At 45.4% G+C, this 7104-nt stretch overlaps 1 pseudogene; it reads right to left on the bottom strand.

Annotated features, from left to right (window-relative positions):
• Positions 1-472: 472 nt before the first annotated feature.
• LOC109571645 (large ribosomal subunit protein uL22-like) lies at positions 473-1095 on the bottom strand (annotated as a pseudogene).
• Positions 1096-7104: the final 6009 nt, after the last annotated feature.

Here is a 7104-nt window from a genome sequence, read left to right as displayed (position 1 = left end):
TGTCTTTTAATTTCATGGCTGCAATCACCATCTGCAGTGATTTTGGAGCCCCAAAAAAATAAAGTCTGACACTGTTTCCCCATCTATTTGCCATGAAGTGATGGGACTGGATGCCATGATCTTCGTTTTCTGAATGTTGAGCGTTAAGCCAACTTTTTCACTCTCCACTTTCACCTTCATCAAGAGGCTTTTTAATTCCTCTTCACTTTCTGCCATAAGGGTGGTGTCATCTGCATACCTGAGGTTATTGATATTTCTCCCGGCAGTCTTGATTCCAGCTTGTGCTTCTTCCAGCCCATTGTTTCTCATGACGTACTCTGCATATAAGTTAAATAAGCAGGGTGACAATATACAGCTTTGACGTACTCCTTTTCCTATTTGGAACCAGTCTGTTGTTCCATGTACAGTTCTTTTTTTTTTTTTTTTTTTTGTGCTAACACGTGAAATACATTTACTAATTAAGACAACCAACACTTTTATTTGCATTTATTTTTTGCGGCATTTATTCCTGGGCCATAAGTTTTTGTTTCTTCAGTTTCTTCTGGGATATCTTTTTCTTCTGTGCAACCTCCTCTTCTGGTTTAGGAACAATCTGTTCTTTTTCAGTAAGGATCATCTCAATGTGGCATGGAGAGCTCATGTGTGGGTTGATCCGACCGTGAGCTCTGTAAGTCCTGCGCCGCATCTTGGGGGCTTTGTTCACTTGGATGTGCTCAATGACCAGAGAATCTACATCTAAGCCCTTAAGTTCAGCGTTACTCTCTGCATTTTTGAGCATGTGTAGTAAAAATTCAGCACTTCTTTTTGGGCCGCCGACCCTGCGTCCAGCCCCACTGTTTAGCCTGTGCACACCTACCAACTCCACCGTTGTAACGACGGAATGGCACACATTGTTTCTTTAAAGTGACATCCTTCAGATACTTGTTGGCTTTTCGGATATGCATACCCTTCATGGCCTGGGCAGTTTCACGAGTGTTCTTAAAGTGAACACGAAGATTTGAACCTCTTGATTTGCATGATTTTGTGGGGTTTTCTGGGTCAAGTGAATAGCGCACCATTTTTAGGGGTCACCTCAGGCCGCTTACCGGAAAAGCCATGTCCAGTTCTAACTGTTGCTTCCTGATCTGCATACAGATTTCTCAAGAGGCAGGTCAGGTGGTCTGGTATTCCCATCTCTTGAAGAATTTTCCACAGTTTATTGTGATCCACACAGTCAAAGGCTTTGGCATAGTCAATAAAGCAGAAATAGATGTTTTTCTGGAACTCTCTTGCTTTTTCCATGATCCAGCGGATGTTCGCAATTTGATCTCTGGTTCCTATACCTTTTCTAAAGCCAGCTTGAACAACTCGAAGTTCACGGTTCACGTATTGCTGAATCCTGGCTTGGAGAATTTTGAGCATTACTTTACTAGCGTGTGAGATGAGTGCAATTGTGCGGTAGTTTGATCATTCTTTGGCATTGCCTTTCTTTGGGATTGGAATGAAAACTGACCTTTTCCAAAAAAAAAAAAAAAAAAAATGCAAACAGCTGTCTGAGATAGAAGATAAAAAGGAGAGGTTTTCCTTTTCCAAGCTTCTCAAGCCTCCCCTGTATCAGTAGCTTAGCATCCCAGCTAACTCCTTGTTCTCTCCATACAGCCCAGGGCATGAGACAGTCTCTGCTTGCACGAGCCCTACCCTGCCCTACTCAGGGAAATTGGCTTGCACAGGCAACCTCACCAGATGTTTGTGGGGATGGAAGGCATATACACCACTAGCCCCTCAGCACAGAAGTCTGAGCCCCCATGCTCATCTCTGGGCAGCAAGGTGACCAGCATCTGCTGGGTGCCTGGCGCTGCTGCCCATACCCCAGCAATGGGGGGAGAAGGAGTAGGAGAGGGGGCTCCTGGCACTGTGCCTGCAAGGGAGTTGCTGACTGGGGTGGTTGACAGCTTTTTCTGAAATGCCAATAAATCACCAATCTCTGCCTGGCTCACTAGGATAGATTCCGTCACTTAAAAACTCTAATCCTCAGAAGCTCATCACCCCCTATCCAGTGTCTTTATCTTCCCATGGCAGTTGACAAACATAAGACCTCTGGTTGGTGGTGTCAATTATAAAAATATATGCACAACCTAAAAGTTGAGTTATATTTTATTCAGTGGAAGTTTCTAGGACTTCAAGCCCAGGAAGCAGCATCTCCAAAAACCCTGAGAGAACTGCTCTGAGAAGGCTAGTTGTGCAGCCAGGTTATAAAGAAGTTTTGCAACAAAAGGCAAGTAGTAGAAACAAAAGATTAATTAATTAAAGCTAACTAGTTCCAAAGAATAGCAAGAAGAGATAAGAAAGCCTTCCTCAACGATCGATGCAAAGAAATAGAGGAAAACAACAGAATGGGAAAGACTAAAGATCTCTTCAAGAAAATTAGAGATACCAAGGGAACATTTCATGCAAAGATGGGCTCTATAAAGGACAAAAATGGTATGGACCTAACAGAAGCAGAAGATATTAAGAAGAGGTGGCAATAATACACAGAAGAACTGTACAAAAAAGATCTTCACGACCCAGATAATTACGATGGTGTGATCACTCTCCTAGAGCCAGACATCCTGGAATGTGAAGTCAAGTGGGCCTTGGAAAGCATCACTAGGAACAAAGCCAGTGGAGGTAATGGAATTCCAGTTGAGCTATTTCAAATCCTAAAAGATGATGCTGTGAAAGTGCTGCACTCAATATGCCAGCAAATTTGGAAAACTCAGCGGTGGCCACAGGACTGGAAAAGGTCAGTTTTCATTCCAATCCCAAAGAAAGGCAATGCCAAAGAATGCTCAAACTACCACACAATTGCACTCATCTCACATGCTAGTAAAGTAATGCTCAAAATTCTCCAAGCCAGGATTCAGCAATACATGAACCGTGAACTTCCAGTTGTGCAAGCTGGTTTTAGAAAAGGCAGAGGAACCAGAGATCAAATTGCCAACATTTGCTGGATCATGGAAAAAGCAAGAGAGTTCCAGAAAGACATCTATTTCTGCTTTATTGACTATGCCAAAGCCTTTGACTGTGTGGATCACAATAAACTGTGGAAAATTCTTCAAGAGATGGGAATACCAGACCACCTGACCTGCCTCTTGAGAAATCTGTATGCAGATCAGGAAGCAACAGTTAGAACTGGACATGTAACAACAGACTGGTTCCAAATAGGAAAAGGAGTCCGTCAAGGCTGTATATTGTCACCCTGCTTATTTAACTTATATGCAGAGTACGTCATGAGAAATGCTAGATTGGAAGAAGCACAAGCTGGAATCAAGACTGCCGGGAGAAATATCAATAACCTCAGATAAGCAGATGACACCACCCTTATGGCAGAAAGTGAAGAGGAACTAAAATGCCTTTTGATGAAGGTGAAAGTGGAGAGTGAAAAAGTTGGCTTAATGCTCAACATTCAGAAAATGAAGATCATGGCATCTGGTCCCATCACTTCATGACAAATAGATGGGGAAACAGTGGAAACAGTGTCAGACTTTATTTTTTGGGGCTCCAAAATCACTGCAGATGGTGATTGCAGCCATGAAATTAAAAGACACTTACTCCTTGGAAGAAAAGTTATGACCAACCTAGATAGCATATTGAAAAGCAGAGACATTACTTTGCCAACAAAGGTCCGTCTAGTCAAGGCTATGGTTTTTCCTGTGGTCATGTGTGGATGTGAGAGTTGGACTGTGAAGAAGGCTGAGTGCCAAAGAATTGATGCTTTTGAACTGTGGTGTTGGAGAAGACTCTTGAGAGTCCCTTGGACTGCAAGGAGATCCAACCAGTCCATTCTGAAGGAGATGAGCCCTGGGATTTCTTTGGAAGGAATGATGCTGAAGCTGAAACTCCAGTACTTTGGCCACCTCATGCCAAGATTTGACTCATTGGAAAAGACCCTGATGTTGGGAGGGATTGGGGGCAGGAGGAGAAGGGGACAACAGAGGATGAGATGGCTAGATGGCATCACTGACTCGATGGACATGAGTCTGAGTGAACTCCGGGCGTTGGTGATGGACAGGGAGGCCTGGCGTGCTGCGATTCATGGTGTTGCAAAGAGTCAGACACGACTGAGCGACTGAACTGAACTGAGATATCTAATTAAAGTTAATTAAAGAAAACTAGATATCTCAAGGAATTTAACAATTTTCTACATATGTTAAGATGCAAAAGTCTGGGCTTACTGAAATCATTCCTTTGCTATGCACCTCAGCTATCTGGGTCCAGTATCCTATGACTTCACATCCCGAATTTCCTCTGAGATCACCATAGGGAGTGGCTACAGCCTGGTGGCTGCTAGACATCAGGTATTTGCTTCCTTCCTAAGTTCCTTTGGACCCACCAGCTCACTGTTGGTGGTGGCTGAAATTGCTGATGACTGTGACATCCCTTGTTTACTGATATGTCAGGAAATATTCCATTTCTCAGAGGCATCACATCTGCAGACCTTTGGCCATGGGACTGGGCATGAAGGGTGAGTGTACTCTCTCTGGGTCTTTCTAGGATATAACCACTGGCCAGATGTGCCTGATTTCTGGTCCCAGTCTGTCCTGGCTGCAATGAAACCTTGAATGGAATGCTTTCCCTGGGGGAATGGCATTGAAACATGCATAATATCATATATGAAATGAGTCGCCAGTCCAGGTTCGATGCATGATCTGGATGTTTGGGGCTGGTGCACTGGGACGACCCAGAGGGATGGTATAGGGAGGGAGGAGGGAGGAGGGTTCAGGATGGGGAACACATGTATACCTGTGGTGGATTCATTTTGATATATGGCAAAACCAATACAATATTGTAAAGTTAAAAAATAAATAAAAATTTATAACTCAGAAAGAAGAAAAGTGAAAGTAAAATAAATAAATTTACTTAGAAAAAAAAAAAGAAATGCTTTCCCTTTCTTTATCTCAGTTTCCCCATCTTTACTAATCAACATTGATTGAATTCACTGTTTTACTTGTAAATACAGTTTATTTGGGAACTTCCCAGTGGCTCAATCAGTAAAGAATCTTCCTGCGACGCAGGAGACATGGGTTGGATCAGGAAGATCCCCTAGCGAAGAAAATGGCAACCCACTCCAGTATTCTTGCCTGGGAAATCCCATGGACAAAGGAACCCAGAGGACTACAGTCCATGGGGTTGCAAGAGAGTCAGACACAACTTAGCAACTAAACCCCCATCAGTGGCTCAGAGGTATAGAATCTTCCTGAAATGCAGGACACCCGGGTTTGATCCCTGGATTGAGAAGATCCCCTGGAGAAGGAATTGGCAACCCATTCCATTCAGTATTCTTGCCTAGAGAATTCCATGGACAGAGAAGCCTGGCAGGCTACAGTTTATGGGGTCTCAAAAGAGTTGGACATGACTTAGAGGCTAAACAACACTTTATTTATAATATCTTTGAGTCCTAATACTCATTCCTTAAGGCAGGTACTCACTTTGTCCTTGTCCTCCATGTTGTTACAAATTTTACAACCTGAGGCATGGAGAGGTCAAAGGGCATCCCTATAGGGCACAAGACCAGTGGGTGGCAGAGCTACGGTTTGAGCAATCTAAGCACAGCCCCCATGTTCTGGCTTGCCGACTCAGGAGACCAAAAGGGGAATTCTTCAGTCCAGCAGGAGCCCCAGGTCCTCTTTTCACAAAAGACTTGGGGGATGAGGAGAGAGAGCAAGCCTTGGAAAGCACTTGCCAGCTTCATACCATTCAGGGAGGCCCATGAGTAGACGAGGAAGGCTGGGGACCCTCCAAGCTGTGGAGTGAGAGCCCCCAGGGGCTTTCACAGACAACACAGGCTTGGGCCTGGAGCAATGGCCAGAGGCTGGTTCGTAGCATCTTCACCTCCCCCACCCCTCACCCCAAGATGGCTGTGGCCACCTTCCTCTCAAAATCTCAAAGCCCCAAAGTGAAACAGGAGGGAATGGGGCAGGGTACAATCTTTAAATACATCTAAGATGGTAGATGAGTTGACTTCCACTAGGCCTTAAGCCTCAGTATACTCTCACCGTGACACAACAGCAAGCTAAGTGATACACCCACAGACGACATGACAGTTCCAAGGCCAACCATCAAAACCCACAAGTGGACAGTGCCCCCATTCCTGGACATCTCTGTCTCTTCCTCAAAATAGTTGGAATAACCCTTCCACTCATTAGCCTATGAAATTACTCAGCCCATGAAAACTAAGCACACCATATTTAAGGGCCTTTCACCTTACAAGATGGCCCACACTCTGTCTGTGGAGTGTTTCTCTCTAAATAAATCCACTTCTTACCTATCACTTTGTCTCTCATTGAATTCTTTCTACAACAAGATATCAAGAACCTGAGCATCATTAGGTCCTGAAACCAGCTATGTGATCTCATTTGGAAGACTGAGGCTTTGGCTTAGGTTTTGGCGAGGTCCAAATCCTAATCTGAGGTGAACAGTTTCAACAGGGCCAGCCCCGCCAGTCACCTGAGCATTTCCCCCTAGTGCAGTGGTCTGGGGCTTCAGCTGAGGATGCAGCCTCTGCTCACTTGTCCTTCCCTGGGGCTCTTTTGCAGGCAGGGGGACCTACGGGCCCTGCTGCTGAGGAGGGGGGTGACAGCAAGAACTAGTGGCCCATCAGGGCTGTCCCCATCCCCCCAGACATGTCTCGAAGGGAGAGGCCCAGGAGGCCCTGGTCACTGGTGCAGATGGAAAGTCCCTGTCACATACACACCTCCTGGGGGAACCACGCTGAGGACTGTGGTTTCAAGAGAGAGAAACCTGAATCCAACAAGCTCCAGAAGAAGGGGGTTTGTTGGAAGCTACTGGGGCTTCTCACCACTCATGCGCCTCAGGGACAACTAGAATAAAAGACTCAAATACTACAGGGTGCGGCCCACCCGGCCCTGCCCTGTTGCTACATCTGTCTTCCCGACTTCCTCCACACGGGAGTGACCTCAGATGGCCTCGGCCAGCAGCGGCCTGAAGCAGGGTTTCGATTCCTGGCCAGAGGCTGAGTCCAGGCCACAGTGGTGAGAGCATGATATGCTGGTACTAGACCAGTGGTCAGTGATCAGGCCTTGGCTCTTTGGCTTTGAGGAAAAGAATTCCCACAAAGACAAAAAG

The sequence above is a fragment of the Bos indicus genome, chromosome 18, assembly GCF_029378745.1.
Source record: "Bos indicus isolate NIAB-ARS_2022 breed Sahiwal x Tharparkar chromosome 18, NIAB-ARS_B.indTharparkar_mat_pri_1.0, whole genome shotgun sequence".
NCBI lineage: Eukaryota > Metazoa > Chordata > Mammalia > Artiodactyla > Bovidae > Bos > Bos indicus.
The sequence above is the reverse complement of the archived record's forward strand: the minus strand, read 5'-3'. Positions and strand labels throughout refer to the sequence as shown.